General features: G+C 39.8%; 1 long non-coding RNA gene across 4 annotated transcripts; it reads left to right on the top strand.

Moving 5' to 3' along the window:
* The first annotated feature begins 3,499 nt into the window (after positions 1 to 3,499).
* LOC144282668 (uncharacterized) lies at positions 3,500 to 18,435 on the top strand. 4 transcript variants are annotated; one of them, XR_013351173.1, is made up of 5 exons: positions 3,500 to 3,916; positions 12,579 to 12,745; positions 14,931 to 15,150; positions 16,580 to 16,817; positions 18,186 to 18,435. It is a non-coding gene; the product is annotated as an uncharacterized LOC144282668 (long non-coding RNA). The 4 variants fall into 4 exon arrangements; XR_013351174.1 differs by having other exon boundaries at positions 12,579 to 12,749; positions 14,931 to 15,051; XR_013351172.1 differs by having other exon boundaries at positions 12,579 to 12,749.
* Positions 18,436 to 19,373: the final 938 nt, after the last annotated feature.

Below are 19,373 nucleotides of genomic sequence, written 5' to 3'. Positions count from 1 at the left end.
ACAGAGAGAAATAAAAAATGTTGGTTCCTACAGCTGCCTACCCTCTACCTACAAGAACTTAAAAATAAAGGAAATAATACGGTGCTGTGGAAAATAAATGGTAAATTCAATCCACAATGATCCAAAGCAGAAATAGTGCCAGAGTCACTTAGAGAGATGTAATAACACAACCCAAGAAAGAAAATATTAGAAAAGGATATTTTCAAAGACGGAAGTTGTGAGAACCTACTGGAACATTTGCTGAGAAGATGGTACATTCATCCTTAAGGCCTCAGCTTGTTGAATCAATGGATGAGAGGTACCTCAGGCTTCCTCAGTTGGGCATCTTGAAACGTTCAAATCATGGAACCAACTCCACAATTACTCAACAAACAAACTCTTGGGTAAAGTTTGGCTTTCCATGCAGCTTGTTTGGAAGGAGTTAAAACATTACTGTAGGTTAATAAATTGGCCGTTCTGTTTATACATCAGGGTTTGGAGTTCATAGTATAAGTTTCTCCCTGAGAGGCAAGGCCACTTCCAGGGAGCTGAAAAAACAGGCTGCTGAGTCTGGAAAGCTGAGGGCCAAGTTCTGGATCATTACAAACAACTCAAATAATAACCACCCCGAGAAATACCTCGGGAGGTAGCAAGAGAAGCTCCATCAGGTGCGAGCCTCATTGTTCCAAGGTCTACCTTGAGATTTAACACGAAAACACCGAACTAGCACGCATCATTCTCTAAATCTATAATGACTCAAACTACTGCTATCGAGTATTCTTACCTCAAATAAAGAATTAGAAAATAAAAAAGTAACTATATTCCATACAGTGCAATAAGCTATCAAAAAAACAACAGAAATGGAATGGCTAGATTAAAATATAGCCCCCCAAAAAGCCCTGAGAAATTGAACTCGTCATTTTGATTTAGTTTGAAAACTAATATTTCTTCATCTGTTACTATGGTACCGTTTCGCTAACCGTAACATAATGAAGTAAGTTTAGGTTTTCCGTTTTTTAAAATATGTTATGTTCAGAGATCTAGGTAGCACCTTTGTGATGTTTTTCTATTACTTCCCAAGTAGAGAAAAACTCTGTTATCTGGGAATAACATTATTTTTGGCTTGACCTTGTGTGGAAGACTGTAATGACACATGCAGCTGTTGAAATGTAAATGAGAAATAGGTTAACCGCATTTGGAAACTACACTTTTTCCTCCAGCCTTCTTCTGCTCCTTTCATTTGGCCTGATAAGCTGTCCTTAACCTCTGTTTAGCATAGAACACTATTAGGCATAAGCGATTTAGCTTAATTTCTGATATTTCATATTAATTATTCTACTTTCATGGGGTGGAATTTAAAAAAGATCAGATAGTCAAACTAAAATGTGTATTAAATGCTATTCCATCGAAGGATACACGAAACACAGTTTATTTCCTCGTCTGGAACAGTAAGCGTCACTCTGTGTAGAAGTCGTGTAAACTGATGTGAAACGTCCTCCCATCTCCAGTCCGTTTCACCCACTGGCCACAAGAATCAAAACAGCAGTCGCAGGGCTTTGAGACCAAAACTCATGGAGTTTAACACATAAAAGTGAAATACAGATTACAAAACTTCCTTAAAATCTGAAAGCATTTCTTTAATGACTTATCCTCAAAGTGCCAGTCGTTATTTTGGTGGGGGAGACACAAGTTCCTGGAGCTTGTATTCTCGCATGGAGATAGACCCTAAACCAAATAGAATGTGTTGTCTGTTAGGTATGATCCACGATAAGGAGAGAAACAGAGAAGGGAAAGCATAAGAGTTTTGGGGTGGCGGGTTTTGCAATTTTAGATAGGAGAGTAAGGAAGACTTTACTAAGAAGAAGACATTTGAGTAAAAAAAAAACTAAAATAAAAAAAAAAAGGTTGGGGAGGAAGCTATGCAGGTTTGGGGAAGATCGCTCTAATCGGAGAGAACAAGTGCAAAGTTACAGAGATGGAAGCAAGCCCAGCTATTTCAAGGAATAAGAAGCAAGTCTGTGTGTCTGGAGCAAGGTGAAGAAGGCATGAGTAGGAAGAGGTGTGGCGAGAGGGGAAGCAGGCCAGGGTGAGAACCAGGGTGAGAACCTCTAGGACCTTCTGAGTAGCAAAAGGACTTGACTTTCTGCATTTTGAAATGAGAGCCATTGGAAGGTTTTGAGCACGAGTGCCATGATCTGACTTCTCTTTTAAGCAGATTTCTCTAACTGCTGTGTTAGGAAGATAATGAAGGAGTCAAGAGACCTACAGCTGGAAAATGCTGGATTTGGAAAGCAGCTCATAAAATAACTAGTGATTAAAAAAAATTATATGTATTTATGTGTGTAGTGAGAGTATATTAGGCTTCTCCAGAGGAGCAGAGCCCATAGGATGTACGTATACATGACCACGGAGTCTGAGACTCCACGATCTACGCGATGAGTTGGCGGGCTGGAGACCCAGGAAGAGCCTGATGTTTCAGTTCAAGTCTGAAGGCAGGAAAAAAGCCAAAATTCCAGTTCAAAGGCGTTCATGCGAAGAGAATCCTCTCGTACTCTAGGGAGTGTCAGCCTTTTTTGTTCTAGTCAGGCCTTGAAATGATTGGATAGAGCCCAATCACATTAGGAAGGGCGCTCTGCTTACTCCGTCTGCCAATTTACACGCTAATCTTATCCAAAACAGTCTCACAGAAACACCCAGAATAATGTTTGACCGAATAGCTAGGCACTCCAGGAGCAGTCAAGTTGACACAAAAAATTAACCATCACAAGCGCACCCCTTGTCAACATGGCCTCACACACATCTCCAAGATTATTTGGAGATTAAACTATACCTAATCTCCAAATGCAGATAATAACGGGTCATTATCCCATCTAACGTGATAAACTATCTTGCATACAACCAGGTATGCACTAACCCTTCCCCCAAAGGAAGAAGTAAAGTCCTTGAGTGATGTTTACTCTTCTTGTAACTTAATATTATGCTATAAATCGACAATACTTAAATACTATGATATTAAGTCAATGCATCTCATATCACCTGATAAAGGGGTAAGAGAAAACAAAGACATTCATTAAGAATATTGTTGTGAATATTTTGTTTTTGTGAATGTTCTTGTGTATACACACAAATACATTATTTGCAAATGCATATACACACGCATACTCACAAAATAGGGAGACTATATTCATGACAATCACAGTCCTCATTTCTGTAACTGGTCGTATGGTCATAACTGGTTTTTAGAGCTACTTTTCCTATTATTCATTCTGTATTTCTTTTGCCCTCATCAAGCCTCCCAGCTGGTCGTGATTCTTTATCTGATGAGGTAACTCAGAATTTCATTCCTAAAGCGTCTGGGTCAGTAGTAGTCCTGCCTGGACTGTGTTGTAGTTTTTCATAGACCTTAACCACAGGGCACGGTAACATCAAGAAATGCCCTAAAGGAACTCTATTCCAGACCTACTCTCCCTTACCCCCACTGTGACGTAATAAAGCGATTTCTTCAAGGTGGTCAGGATCATTCATTCCAGTCAGCACAGTAACTCTGTTTTGTCTATTGATTCAGAGGCCTGAGGCGCCCAAAATAGCCAGCCTTCAGTCTTAACTTTAAGTTCAATGAAATCATCGTGTCCCCTGATGGAAGCAGTCCTCCCTCTGGAACTCGAACCCCTAGGCCAGCAGAGCATAAAGGGCGTGTGAACAGGAAGCAAAACTTTTGCTATGAATCACTAGAAGTAATGATGAATGATGCCGCTCCCATTTCCACCCGTTGATTCCTGGACCCATGACTCCTGGCTATTGAGAAACAGAAAAATTGGACACTGATGCAGAGAGCATGCAGCCTTCTGGAAAACCTTGCCCCAGCCCTGTGAGGTATTGTCATCAAGCTGGCACTAGAGTTGAGTCCTCCTCAATGGCCGTTCCAACCTTCTGTCAGGTGAGCTGCTTTGAGGAGGTTGGGAAATATGCTAAGGCCAGTGAATTTTATGAACATAGGCCCACTTCATTTTCTACGAAGCGAGTTCCTTGATCAGAGGCAATGCGGTGCGGAACTGCAGTAGATAAGGCATTCTATAAACACCTGAATAGTGATTTTGGCAGAATCATTGCCCTCAAAGAAGGCAAATTTGTTTCCAGTGTGTCTATTCCAGTTTTAAAAAAAAACAAAAATGCTGCCCTTTTCATGAACAAAGCAGAGTAATGTAATCGACCTGCCACAGGTAGCTGGATAATCACCCCGAGAGATGGTGCCATGCTGGGGACTTGGTGTGGATCTGAGCTGTTGTCAGATTGGGCACTCAGCAGTGGCTATAGCCGGGTCAGCCTGGGTGAGTGGAAGTCCTTGTGGCTGAGCACGTGCATAATCTCCATCCCTGCAACTGTGGTAATGAGAGGGATGGTGGGGGAAAGCGGGGGACTAGCATCCACAGCATGGGTCATCCTGTCCATTTGGTTATTAAAACTCTCCTCTCTCGAGGTCATCCTTTGGTCTCATGCCCATGGGACACAAATACCCTCACATTTTTTGGCATTCGGAGAAGTCTATCCACATATCTCTTTACCAAGCTTCCTTCTCACTAAATTTTCTAATCACGTTCCTTCCAAGTCTCCGACCATCCAACTAAACCATTGGCAACAGCCCACGGATTGGTATATGATCATGCATCTGTTTCTCCTTTCACGTAAAGTGAACAGCCAGGTGCACTATTTGGAGTTCTGCCTACTGGGAGGATTTCCCTTCACTGCTGACCTTCAGGGATGTCCCAGAAAGGGACAGGAGGGTTACAACTGTCCACTGAAGGTGGTGCCTGCACACCATACTGAACCATCCGCAAACCAGGCCTAAGTTCACTCTTCCTCTTCAGCTGATCACAGGGAAATCCTCATGAGGCCATAGGTACAGGCTTAAGAGAAGGAAAGCAGTATAGTCGGAGTGGGGACCATAGGCATTTAAGCCACTTCTTTCATGTAACTTGGTTGGGTCTTCAGGGCTTGGTCAATCATAATCATATATGTATCACTTCTATTGGGCAATGGAGTGCTGCTGTGTACACAACTCTATGGCTTGGTGGATCATAACACGCAGTTCATGATGGGCAGGTCACATGGTAACTTGGTGACCCACAGAAAAGCATTCAATCTCTAAGAGCAGTCTAAAAGCTGTTTCCTAAAAGAAGAGTAGTTATCTGTGATGGATGACAGGGCTTTGCTCCAAAATCCTAAAGGCCTATGCTGCAATTTGCCTATAGGGGCACCAAGCAGCATCTCTATCCGCCATTGCCACTTCAAGCACCATTGGATCTACTGGATCCTATGGCTAAGGTGGCAAAGCAGCTTGTACAGTAGCCTGGACCTGTTGCAAAGCCTTCTTTGTCCTGTACTTCACTCAAAACCAGCACCTTTTTGGATCACTAGATAATGAGCCAGAGTAACAGACCCGAACGAGCACTGTGTTGCTTCCGAAACCCAAAAAGGCCACTAGGCATGGTATCTTTTCTTGTCGTGGAAGGGGCCAGAAGCAACAACTTATTCTTGAAGTTATGGAGAACCTTTACCAGGAACATTTGCCAGATCAATAGCTGTATTCCAGTATCAGAAGATGTGTTAATTTGTTCAAGCAATGAAACCACCTCTGGTACAGCAGCTGCGATTGGAGTCACCACCTGGTTAAGCTTATGAAAATCCACTGCCCGTCTCCAAAATTCAATTGTCTTCTGCGCAGGCCGAATAGGCTAGTTGAATGGGGATGTGATAGAAATCACCACTCCTGCATCTTTCAAGTCCCTGATTATAGGCTAATCTCTGTAATCCCTCCAGGGATGCAGTGTTGCTTTTGATTTACCATTTTCCTTGATAGAGACAGTTCCACTTGCTCTCCCACCAGGATAGCCTTTACTCCCCAGGTCAGAGAACCAGCGTGGGGATTGTATCACCTAAGTCTGTCTAGTCCAATGATGCATTGTGGAACAGGAGAGATAACCACAGGATGAGTTTGGGGACCTGCTGGGCCCATGGTGGGACGGACAGGAGCTAAAATGCCATTCAGCACCTGACCTTCATAAGCCACTACTAGCAGACCACAGTGATGTTGTGGGTCTCTTGGAATCAAATCAGAATCAGTATCTAGTAGTTCCTGAAATGTCTGATTACTTCCTTTTCCTCAGCATACAGCTACCCTGAAAGAAAGCTATAGGTCCTTTTGGGGAAGGCTGGAGAAAGATTAGCAGCGTTTTTTGGCAGTGTTCCAGGATTCTTCCTCAGGGGGACTTGGTCTTCTCTTCATTCAAGGAGCTTGAGGTCTGGCTCAAGTCTGGGAATTTACTGAGGGGCCATATTCTGTTTTTAAGAGTCAGTTTAGACCTTCGTTCACTTAAACGAAAACTTTTCTGCTTATATGTATCAGGTAAGAATTCAGTAGGCTTCCTATCTGTTTCACTTCTAGGAGCATCATGATCGACTAGCCAACACCATAGATCTGTGTGAATCGGATTATTCTGATTGCCTTCACTCTGCTCTCCATTACACTAACCACAACCACCTTGCCTTTGGTGGTTAAGTGCTGCACCTTGACTCCTACCACACAGAGATCCAATTACTGCCATGCATTTAGGTTTCCCAATCCAGGGACCTCAGTTCCCACCATGAGGTCCGTCCTACAGAGAAGGGTGGTCACAGAGCTCTTCAAGGATGCTGGGGCTCCCCTCACAAATTTATTTCTCAGAGTAGTGGTGAAAAGCATGACTTCTGGGCCCTCCCAGAGTGGGTGAGGGGGTCTTAAATGACAAATCCATTCTAATGTTCTAATTTCCCTGAGCCCTTGAATCCTCTACATTAAACGAAGGCAGGAGGGGCATTTCTAACTCACTCACTGAGTCCACCATTTGGTCCACGTCTCAGCAACAAACTGTTTGACCCCTTTGAACTCCCAAAACTACCATATTAAATGCATAATGTCTGCTCAGTCAGCCCCTGTCAAAAAATGCAGCCTGATCCAACTCAACAGTTCTACCGTTAGCCCAATCCCAAGTATCCATTCCCGCGAACGTTCCCCAGATTTCTATCTGTAGAAATAGAACGCTTAAGCAGTTATTGTCAAGTGCAGCACACCTCCCTGTGAGTCACACTTCGTGCCTCACCTTTAAGGGCCTGGCTGGGGGGCAGCCCGGGTGGCTCAATGGTTTAGCGCCTCCTGGAGACCCGGGATAGAGTTCCACGTCTGGCTCCCTGCATGGAGCCTGCTTCTCCCTCTGCCTATGTCTCTGCCTCTCTCTCTCTCTCTCTCTGTCTCTCATGAATAAATAAATAAAACCTTTAAAAAAGGGGAGGAGGGCCTTGCTGGGACTTGAGTCTAGTTATGGGTCTAGAAGCGAAGACGGCTGGTGGGAGTGGGTCCTAAGGAAAATCAGCATCATCTTGCAGGCAACCACCTTAGGGAAAGCCACTACTGCTTCTTCAGGTGATGCAGAGTTAATCCCCTCAGTCAGGGTGCGGTGGCCTCTTCAACTAGCAAAGAAGACTCATCAGAATTCAGGGGTTCAATGTCCCCAGTTTTGTCAAAGTCTTCCCACACATTCCCATTCTCACTTTCCGGATCCCATCCTTCTTCCATCAGTGCTCTTACTTTGCAAGTGAACATATCGCAAGGCTGGGATTTCACTTGTATTACAGTTCAGCCAGCTGCAGGGTGAGGTTCTGGGTTGGATTCATCAATCTCACCCTGCAGCTAAAGGAGACAAGGGGCTCCTCCTAGGAATACATCGAAACTTGCAGGTCACTTATGCACCTCAGCTGGGAATTTATATCTCTGAGCTCATCCTTTGTTTTCACCATTTTTTCCAGAGACATGAGGAGCAATCAGCCAACCTCATTATATTTATTTGTTTGACAAAAAATAGCCAACAATATTATACACATAGTCACCCAGATACTTGCTTCTGGGCAGTGATTGATTATCAGTATCAAATGGTAATATTTTGTGTATCTCTATTGCCAGATCATGCCAGAGTATTAGTGATCTCCTTACTACTGGAAATAGAGTCATAATTAATCATAGTAGAGAGCCAATCCCAAAAACCCCAGAACCAATTCAGAAAACTCATCCTTAAAGTTCTATTTCTCTAGAATCACTCTTGGTACCAAAAACTATAGTAGTCAAGGTTCTTTACAGAAACAGAACTAATTTTATACACATATAAAATATATATTATTATTATAAATATGAAATAATAATTATTATAAATTTATGATATATATAAATATAGATTAAATATATCTATCTTAGAAAAGGGGAGAAAGAAATTTATTATATAAAATTGGCTCACATAATTATGGAATCTGGCACAAGTCCCAAGACCTGTAGGGTGAATCGGCAAGCAGGAGCCGGAGAAAAGCCAGCGACGCAGCTCCAGGCTGAAGGCTGGCAGGCTTCATGTGCAGGAAGAGTTGATGTTTCAATCTGAGTCTAAAGGCTGGAAAAGGCTTCTCTCCCAGTTCAGAGGCAGTCAGGCAGAAGGAGTGCTCTCTTGTTTAGGGAAGGGTCAGCCTTTTTGTTCTCTTCAGGCCTTCCACTGATAAAACGTGGTCCACCCACATCGGGAGGCAATCGACTCTACTCTGTCAACCTCAATGTTAATATTCTCAGAAACACTCTCACAAACATGCCCGTGATAATGTATGGCCATATAGCTGGGCGCCTTGCGGTCTAATCAAGTTGACACATAAAATTCACCCTAACGAAGAGGTTTTAATGATTAAAAAAAAAAAAAATGAGCAAACATTTCTCCCTCATACACATGCTACATATATGCAGGCAAACCTCATTTTATTGTGCTTCACTTTATCGCATGTCACAGACACAGCATTTTTTTTTTTTTTTTTGCAAACTGAAGGTTTGTAGCAACCCTGCATCAAATAGGTCTATCAGTGCCATTTTTCCAACAATATATTTCATTTCATGTTTCTGTGTCACATTTTGGTAACTTTCACAATATTTCAAACTTTTTCACTATTGTTATATTTGTTAAAGTGATCTGTGATCAATGGTCTCTGATGTTACTACTGTAATTGTAACTGTGGTGTTATTATTGTAATTGTGGGGTTCCGCAAACTCTGACCGCCATAAGATGGCAAACTTAATAAATGTGTCTGGTCCAGTGACGAGCCTTTCCCCCATCTCTCTCATTCTCCTTGAGCCTCCCTATTCCATGAGACACAATAATGTTGATATGAGGCCAATTAATAACCCTACAATGGCTTCTAAGTGTTCAAGTAAAAGGAAGAGTCACATGTCTCACCTTAAATCAAGAGCTAAACATAATTCAGGTTAGGGAGGAAGGCATGTCAGAAGCCAAGACAGGCTGAAAGCTAGGCCTCTTACATCAGGCAGCCAAGTTGTGAATGCAAGGAAAAGTTCTTGAAGGAAATTAAAACTTCAATGCCCGTGAACACACAAATGATAAGAAAGTGATACAGCCTTGTGCTGATATGGAGAAAGCTTCAGGGGTCTGGATAGAAGATCAAAGCAAAGCAACAATAACATTCCCCTAAACCACAGCCTGATCCAGAGCAAGGCCTCACTCTCGTTAATTCTGTGAAGGCTGAGACAGGTGAGGAAGCTGCAGAAGAAAAGTTGGAAGCAGAGGTTGGTTCATGAGATTTAAGGAAAGAAGTTAACCTCGAAGTTCAGGGTGAAGCAGCAAGTGCTGGTATGGAAGCTCCAGCAATTTATCCAGAAGATCTAGCTCAGATAATTAATGGAGGTAGCTCCACTAAACATTTCCAATGCACATAAAGCCTTCTATTGGAAGAAGATGCCATCTTGCACTAGAGAGGAGAAGCCAATGGGAGTCAGGTTGAGTCCCATCTTAGAAGATAATGAGGCTGGTGACTTTAAATTGGAGATAATATTCAGTTTCCAGTCTGAAAATCCTAGGGCCTTTAAGAATTATGAGGAATCTATTCCACTTGTGCTCTATAAATGGAACAGCAAAGCCTGGATGGTAGCATATCTGTTTTCAACATGTTTATTGAATATTTTAAGGCCACTATTCAGAACTACTATTCAAAAAAGAAGATTCTTGGGCAGCCCCTGTGGCTCAGCAATTTAGCACCACCTTCAGCCCAGGGCCTGATCCTGGAGACCCGGGATCGAGTCCCACGTTGGGCTCCCTGCTTGGAGCCTGCTTCTCCCGCTGCCTGTGTCTCTGCCTCTCTCTCTCTCTCTCTCTCTCTCTCTGTCTCTCATGAATAAATACATAAAATCTTAAAAAAAAAAGAAGATTCTTTTCAAAATATAATTGTTCATTGACAATGCACCTGGTCACCCAAGAGCTTGATGGAGATGAACAATGAAATTAATGTTTTCATGCCTGCTAACACAACGTCCATGGATCAAGGAGTCATTTTGGCCTTCAAGTCTTATTATTTAAGAAATACATTTTGTAAGGCTAGAGCTGCCACAGATAGTAATTCCTCTGATGGATCTGGGCAAAGTCCACTGACAACCTTCTGGAAAGGATTCACCATTCCAGATGTCATTTAGAATATTTGTGATTTGTGAAAAAGGTCAAAATATCAGCATTAACTGGAGTTTGGAAGAAGTTGATTCTAATCCTCATGGATGACTTTGAGAGGGTCAAGAATTCAGTGGAGAAAGTAACTACAGATGTCGTAGAAATAGTAAGAGAACTAGAATTAGAACTAGAGCCTAACATGTGACTGAATTGCTACTATCTCATAATCAAACTTGAAGTAATGGGGAGCTGCCTCTTATGGATGAGCAACAAAGGTAGTTTCTTGAGATGGAATCCACTCCTGGTGAAGATGCTGCAAAGATCGTTGAAATGACATCAAAGGATTCAGGATATTACATAAGCTTAGTTGATAAAGCAGCAGTAGGGGAGAAGATTGACTCCAATTTGGTAAGAAATTCTACTGTGGGCAAAATGCTATCAAATAGCATCACAGGCCACAGAGAAAGGAAGAACCAATCTATGCAAAAAACTTCATTATTGTCTTATTTGAAGAAGTTGTCACAACCACCCCAATCTTCAGCAACCACCATCCTGATGAGTCAGCAGCCATCAACATTGAAGCAACATCCTCTACCAGCAGAGATTACAATTCGCTGACAGCTCAGATGATGTTAGCACTTTTTTTTGGCAGTAAAGTGTTTGTTAATTAAGGTACGTACATTTTTGTTAGACATATGCTATTGCACACTTAACAGATATAGCAGAGTATAAAAATAACTTTTATACATACAGGAAAGCAAAAAATTTATTTGACTCGCTTTATTGGATATTTACTTTATTATGGTGGTCTGGAAACAAACCTGCAATATCTCCAAAATGTGCCTATACTCAAAACTGATTCATAATCTGCATATTAATTCTGGTATCCAATTTAAAGCAAATGCCTCCTCTTATAAATATATATTTAGTATTAATATCTCTTTCAGAGCATGTCCCTGACATTATGTGATAAAATAGTATTGTGAAAAAAAAATAGTATTATGAAATGTTTATTATGATTTCTCTCCAAGAATGATATTATTACTAAGTCTGAGAATGATTTCACAATCTTTTCAGCTAGAAAATACCTTACATGTTTTTAATATATGAACTAAAAATTTAAATCCACTTTTAGACTATTATTTATTTGGGGGACAATGCAATTTTTTTAATTTTTTCCTTTTTATAGAAATAATGCACTGGTCAGAGGTTTTGCTGCATAATTTTGAAAATTATATAAAACTCTGTGGGTTCTTTCCACTATTTGAAAAAGTTCTATAACACACAAGAGACCAGGGTCAAAAGGCCCATTGATCTAATGAAGTCTGATTTTCAAATATTCATGAACAGGTCTCCTAATTAGTTTGCTCTTTGGCTATCCTTACAAATCATCATAATTGTAATTTCACTTGTCCCAGTAGCAAAAGATTCACATTCCGTGATGAAACTGTAATTTCATGATTATAAGTAGTTAATGATCATAAAATATTTTTAATTACAGCAATTGTACTATCATTTTGTTATTAATCTTTTTAAAAGATTTTTATTTATTTATTCATGTGAGACACACAGAGAGAGGCAGAGACACAGGCAGAGGGAGAAGCAGGTGGGGGTGGTTTGGTGAGGAGCAGATACTGACCTCATTGTGCCCTGACACTGCTGTACCCTTCTACATGGAGAGAAGAGACTCAGGGTCTCAATTGGGAATAAAAATAGGTTCTCAAAAAAAAAAAAAATACTTGTCATTAATTTAATACTTCAGCAAAGTATATTTTAATTGTTGATCCATCTTGTGAATTCAGGATATACTTAGCGCTATGGTCTCAACAACAAAAATAATAGGATTATTAATAAGCAAAGAATAATATACAAATGATGTGATATAAGTTATTTAAATAGACTAATTCATTGCTTGTGGCACATATACAATTCTAGAAAACGTAATGATTATTCAGAACATAAAGAAATTTCTGTTATGAAAATCATTATTATTGTTTTATTTCAAATTTATGAAATGTATGCGAGCAAATATTTCATGTTCTTCTTCTGAATTGCCTAAACTCCTATGAATCACCCATAAACCATCAGGGACCACCCGTGTTCCGTGGACTGTGCTTTGAGAAACACTGCCCTCGAGGTTCATTGCAGATACTTTAGGGAACGCACCAAAAGGCAAGGGGAAGGAGAGGCTGGAAGAAGAGGAAGACATCTGATTTCAATAAGAGGATTCAGCTTTCACCTAATTTACATATTGGGTTGGTGAGAAATTTTTCTATTTCAAGAAATGTTTCTACTGATAAAAAAAAAGTTTAAAAAGCATAATCACTAACTTTGTTGAGAAGAGGAAATATCAGTCAATTGAAGATACATTACTTGGCAATATCCTATTATTAGCTAGTTATAGAGCTAGAAGAAGGATTTAAGTTCTCTTAATTCAAGACAGTGGTCTTTTCACTGTGTCATGTTCTCTTCTTCAGACAGGAAAAAACGGGAAAGGGGGTAGGATCTTTTGGGAGCAAAAAGCTCTTAAAACCATAGAAAGAGGGATGCCTGGGGGGCTCAGCAGTTGAGTGTCTGCCTTTGGCTCAGGGCATGATCCTGGGGGTCCTGGGATCGAGTCCCCCATCGGGCTCCCGCAGGGAGCCTGCTTCTCCCTCTGCCTGTGTCTCTCTCTCTCTGTGTGTCTCTCATGAGTAAATAAATAAAATCTTTAAAAAAAAAAAACTGTAGAAAGATCTAAGGATGTGACTAAAGTAAATATCATATAGCATATGGAATAATACATCTGACATGAGCAAAATAAAGGGAAGAGAAATACATGAAACAGTTTTTATATTATTTCTCGCTCTGAGAAAAGAAAGAAAATTAAGACAACTACTCCTGTTACACTGTTTCAGAAGTTAAAATCTACTTGAGAGATTGATTATAATAGATTAGCAGAATTTGATGTACCAAACTGATTGTTCAGTAAACCCAATGGATCCATCATCTCTTGCATCCATCCATTTTTTTTTTTTTGCTCTGATTTAAGTTATTTCTCTGGAAGACGTAGGATTCACTTGTGAGAGTTCCATTCTCTGAGCGTATCATTTCCCAGCCAGAACTACACTAAAAACAAGCATCAACTGCTGACCTTTTAAATTCATCACTCTTTGTAACTCCAATCACAGAAAAATACTTAGGAAAATGTGGCTCTTTCATCTCTGTGTGGTAGTGGATACATAGCTCTTCCTACAGAAGCTGGCAACCCCCAGTTCCTTTTCTCACTTGTGAGAAATGCTTTGAAAAAGCCATTTCCAGCCAAAGTTCTCAGCCTTCTATTTCCTCCTTTACTTAAAATGAGGAAATGATTTGTAGAAAGGGGAAAAAAAACAATAAAAGGATTCATTTATTGTCTACTTAGCTGGTCTGAATTATCTCCTGATCCACATCTTTGCTGACTTTGGGAACTCCTTGAGTCCATTCTCAGCATTCGACAGAGCCAGCTATTTTGCAAATTTTCATTCTCATAACCAACCTGGGAGTTTGTAAGACAAAATGCTAAACTTGCTTCAACAGATGCCAGATGCTAAGGCTAAAATTACTATATAGAAAGGAGCCAAGAAACAGATAAAAGTCTAAATTGTGTGCGTGTGTGTACATGTGTGTGCGTGTGTTGGCATGTGTTGAAACATGCGTTCAAGACCACTATGTTTCATTTATTCCTACATCAAATTATCTTTGTAACCATAGTTATCTGACCTAACACTGAAGTGTCTTTGCATTCCCCAAGTAACAACAGATTAGGAAGATCTAAAATTTATTGACCACTTTTCACATGCCAGTTGTGCTGGGCATTTTATGTGCATTGTCCTATTTATTCCTCACCTTAGGCTACGAGGTGGACACACTTTGCAAATGCTAAATGTGGAACTTAAATAAATTAAATAAGTTTCCTGAGGCCACATAGCTATCCTTAAAGTACAGAGCCTGGATCCAACTCTAGGTCTAACTAGCCAGTCCATAATCATATTCTGGCCCATAGCAGATAAGGATGCTGCAAGAACATTACTCATTAAATTGCCATTTCTTCTTTATAAAAACTCATATATCACTGCTGGTCTTAGCATCAGGACTAATTGAGTTTCTTCTAAGCAAATGATTATATTGATGAATATATCCTTATACTATATGGATAGTATATGGATTATAGGAATATTATATATTGAATTATAATAAATACATCCTTATATTACCTACTGAAAAATGCACAGCCAAACTCATAGCCCTCTTAAAACAGTGAAAAAAACCTTTAAGAACTTACTCAGAGAGAGAAAAAAAAAAGAACTTACTCAGTCACATCTTCCTGACATTTTCATTTTGTTCCTATTCCCATATTCTTTGAGTCCATTGTCTTCATTTCTATAATGTGTTTTTCATTTTATCTTGTTTTGTTTTCAGTGTCCATAATAGCTATATCAATGGTTTTCTGGAACAGAAAGGAGATAAATGTATAAAAACCACATAAACAAAACTGGGATGATAAGAGTCTCGAAATGTGAAAGATACTATGACAGAAAAGGTATCACCCGAAGATGAAAAAATTATTGCATATGACTGACATATGGATAACTGACAAGTGTCAACATGAGAAATATTTTTAGAGACTAACAAGTTGTTGGTAAGATTCCTTTCTCAGATGGTAAGACTCCAATTTATCACAAAAGAGCTTTGCCATCTCAAGAGAAAATTGTACATTTTAACCCAGCTTTTCTTCTGAAGCTGTCTGGAAAACATAGAAATGGAGATCAGCGGTGAGGATGAGGGAAGGCTGATAAGACAACATGTTACTGCTGATATTTTGTGAGGTTTTCCCTTCAATGAGCACAACAGGTGAACCGGGTTGGGTTTTTTTCTCTCTAAAACTTTTTATTGGAGTATATCTTAGCGTATAAATGAACACTTGCATTACTCTTCTCTTTAAACAAATTAAATAAAATTGCAGAAAACTCCAAAACAAAGAAGCTCCACTTCTTCCTTTGGCAGTCCCTAGAAAACCAAAATAAGGCCATTTTTCCAGTATAAAAAAAAAAAAAAGATTTATTTACTGACCATTTCAGCAATGATAGCATTTTGTAATTATTTGATATTTTGAGATCATCAATAATATGACATTACAATATGTCAATATTGTTCTCATTACAATAAAAGAAGACCGTGCAAATTACCAACAATTAAAGGCTTTTTCTTTTAATATACTCTACAGAGTATATTACAATTAAAGTCATTAAAGGATAGTGAGTATATCTATGTGAACCAGTACAGAAAAAGCTCCAAAATTTATCAGATTTCTCTCCTTCTCTTAATATATATCCTTTATGATATCTTTCTAAATAGGTAAAAATCACAAAAATTTAATGTTCTACTTTTTTTGACAATCACAATATCCTCTCTGCAACTTTAATTTATAAAGTTGGCATTTTAACATATTGTTGAATAATATGTATATATTGCATTGACCAGAATATATCCCCCTGAAAAGAACTCATTCTATTTATTATGCTAGATTAAAGAGTACCAAAATGACTTTTATTTTTAAAAGTCAAAATGACTTTTTTTTTATTAGAAATTTTCTAAGGCAGAATTATGCCCATAGAAAAACTCATAACTGAATCCATTTCAAAGAATAATAAAAGTTCTGAGATGAGCTATTGGCCTTTAGTTCAGTACTTTCCTTGGACAGCTTACATCCGGATTCTAAAACTTACTTTCATCTAATTAAAGTGTTCAGCTGAGAACATTTTCAGTAAATGTAAAATAAAGGAAATGTGTCTGAGGATTCTCTGACCATTTAATCATCCACATTTGGCCAAATCCTTAGAATGAAGGTCAATGAGTTATCTGAGACCTCCTCCGCATCACTCACGTTTTCTACCCAAACCAATCGATCCCAAGATTCTTATAAAAAGGAGCGAGCATAGACAGCCCAGACTAACCTGGCCCATTGGAATACACACTGAAGAGCTGTCTAGAAATCCAGCCTACTAAAACAAATACCCAAAACCCAACGTGGCTTCTTTCATTTCTAAACTCATCTTTCTTTCTTACAGATAGACTTGTTTTCTTTACCGAGGCTCTTAGATGAAACTTCTTGGAAAGAATTCAAGCCTGGGCTGAATGTGGCTGGCGTGGGCCTGTAGAGGGATCCCTCCATGACCACCGAGGCCAGCGCTACCTGTGGACGACCACAGCAGTTGTGTAATTAGGCTCAGCATCACGTGAGGAGCAATTTCTGATGGGAAACGAAGCCTCTACTTGAAATGGCCAGGGGCACTGGACAAGCAAAATGTAATTATCTGAGCTGAAACCCAGCTGACAACTCAAACAGCAAATGCCAGGGGGTCTTGAAGGATCAGATGCTTCATCTGCGTCAGGACTTCAGCCTTCAGCATCCTCTACTCCCTGTCCCCCAGAGTGGACAGAGCACTTAACACCCAGCCACCAGCACCGCTTAGTTTGGCGGCCAACTCCTGCCAGCACGGCGGAGGCCAGCTTTCTACTAACCGAGTAACTGAGACGAGGATCCAAATATCTAACACCAGATGAATTTTGATTCTTTCCAAACTGGGAGGATTATATAATTCTTCCTTCCTGCCCCTCCTAACCCAGAGAGAACCAGTTTTCCTTGCTTTTTAAGGTATACAGTTAGAGATAGGACAGCTCAGATGGGTCTTTTTCTGGCGCCCAATGAAGACATTCATTTAATTTACGTCTTTTGTAAGCTCATATGTTAAGAAAGAACTCTTGGGCCTTTAAGCCGCAGTCTCTGCTTTTTTTTTTTTTTTTTTTTAAAGTCAGAAACAAAGTGGACAGATGAAAACTGGGATATGATCGGAGCCACGCCAATGTTTGGTCTCAGGATTTTCTGTGCCTCTAGTGTGCTTAGTGACCACAATCACTAAGACAGGCTCTTTGCCCTAAAAAAATAAAATAAAATAAAGATAAAGATAAATAAAAATAAATGAATAAAAAATAAAAGTTCAGAACTTTTTGAGATATTAAGAGCTAGAGGTAGAAAAGATTTTCCAGTTCAATGATCTTATCCTGGTGAAGGCCTATTTCTTATCATATATACACATACACATTCCCCATTTTAATTTTCAATATTTCAGCTCATATTGGCTAAAATACCTTTCCCTAGGAGTATCTTTTATAATCAGTCTTGGCTATTAGAAATTTTTCCTGGTACTTTACTTAGCTCAATTATTCCTTTGTTTACCTTTATGCTACTAGTCTTAATTACACCCCATTGGACTTCTCTAAATAATTCTTTTCTTTACCCTTTGATTCATCACAGGAAAAACACTGTTCACATACCAGACATATTTATCATTCTCCTTCACATCACTTTTTTTTTTTACTTTGGATGGTCTCCCAAGTGCCCCTTTAAGACAGTGACCAGTGGTCCTGTTTTGTGCCTGTTATCCCAGCATAATTGTTCACACCAGGGGATTGATTTGAATGAGGAATAACACAATTACTTTAATTTTATAGCAGACAATGTACTTGAGATCACTGTCACACTCTGCAGAAGAGAGGATGAAACTAAAGCTAATGTCCACTCTTTTATGTTCTACTTTATAGCACTCATCACAATGCTAAGATATTTAGAATCAATTATATAGCTATTTGTTTAATATCTGCTTTCTTCTTTAGACTGAAGCTTCATGAGAGCAGGATCATATTTCTCTGAATCTTTCCACCATTCTCGGGACCAGCACAGTGACCATCACACTATGGGTGATCAACAAATATTTGTTGAGTGAAGAAATAAATAACTTTGGATCTCAGAAACTCACAGAGCCCCGTGTAGCCGGCAATCTCCTCTATCTTCTCTGTATTACTCCAGCCTCTCACCAACCTCATTTTTGGTTTGGTTTGGTTTTATAAAATTATTTGTCCTCTATTTGCTTGGATGTGGCTAATTATTGACAAACTTTGTTCCTGCACTCCTGAGATCCTGAAATTAAACCGAAAGGAATTTTTGGTATTGGATTACTGTTTGTCAACTATTCAATAGAATGAACACATCTAGAAATCCCAGATCCTATAAGCGAAATTAATCTTATTTAAAATCTTATAACCCACCCACTCACAGCACATCCCACTCACAGCACATCACAGCACAAAAAAAAAAAAAATCCTAGATTTTTTTTTTCCCCAATTTCCAAAAGATGTTTTCCGGCATTTATTCATCTCCAATAGCTCCTTTCTCTACACCCTTTTCGCAATCCTGTATTGACTCCATCACAACCTGAGAAATGTATTTGCTGAATCCCACTGCCTTTCCTAAGTAATGTGCTCTTTGTTTCTTCCTTTCATTGCCAGACTCTTTAAATTACTGGTCTTTGCTTTCATTGAAAATGTCCACTGGGACATGCTGCTAGCTCGCCCCAAGCTTATTGGACATGTTGCTTGTTGTCTTCTGGTTGCCCGTTAGCTTTCTTCTCAATAGTGCCACCACAGAGTTCTTCCAGTCAGCAAGACTCAAGGCTCTAAGATGGTCTTTGGGTCACCCTCTCCTTCACCCTTAGGTCCAATCAACCAAGACTTCCATTCTCATCTTCATCCCCACTGATGACACCCCAGTGCTGACCCTGATTGTCTAACCTGTAGAATCTATTGCACACGAGTTCCTGAGAGAAGCCTCATAGTTTTGAGTCCAACCTGCTTATTTAAATGTTACCTTCAGGCGCCTTCAGCCCAGGGCATGACCCTGGAGACCCAGAATCAAGTCCCATGTTGGGCTCCCTGCATGGAGCCTGCTTTTCCCTCTGCCTGTGTCTCTGCCCCTCTCTCTCTCTCTCTCTCTCTCTCTCTCTCTGTGTGTGTGTGTCTCTCATG

Source organism: Canis aureus, chromosome 13 (genome assembly GCF_053574225.1).
Source record: "Canis aureus isolate CA01 chromosome 13, VMU_Caureus_v.1.0, whole genome shotgun sequence".
Classification (NCBI taxonomy): Eukaryota; Metazoa; Chordata; class Mammalia; order Carnivora; family Canidae; genus Canis; species Canis aureus.
This window is presented reverse-complemented; position numbering and strand designations above follow the sequence as displayed.